Raw genomic sequence first — 421 nt, 5'->3', positions numbered from 1 at the left:
CACTTTCAGGTACGCATGCGCAGTGACAGGAATTGTGGGTAGTATTTTAAAGGTGAAAGCCCCTGACTTGTAAACAATTCTCGTCTCGGCCATTGTCTGAATTTGCATAACGATGACAAGACATGTTCTGTTTACATCTTAGCCCACAATTCATGTCACCGCTCATGCATACTCAGAAGTGTGAAATTGCTTTTAACCAGCTACATGTACTTTAATCATAACTCAAGCACAGGTTATGGACAGTTTTATCCTTGGTTTTATAGAGTACCGTTCATTCATATTCAGTTTCTGATATTTCTATGCAATCATATTTTTACATGAATCCAAAACGTAATCATGGAAAGTATATTTATATCTTTAAGGTTTATCAAATTCTTGATGGCACACTTTATGAGTACTCACACTCGCTTTCCTGTATAAA

This window comes from Branchiostoma lanceolatum, chromosome 7 (assembly GCF_035083965.1).
Source record: "Branchiostoma lanceolatum isolate klBraLanc5 chromosome 7, klBraLanc5.hap2, whole genome shotgun sequence".
Classification (NCBI taxonomy): domain Eukaryota; kingdom Metazoa; phylum Chordata; class Leptocardii; order Amphioxiformes; family Branchiostomatidae; genus Branchiostoma; species Branchiostoma lanceolatum.
The sequence above is the reverse complement of the archived record's forward strand: the minus strand, read 5'-3'. Positions refer to the sequence as shown.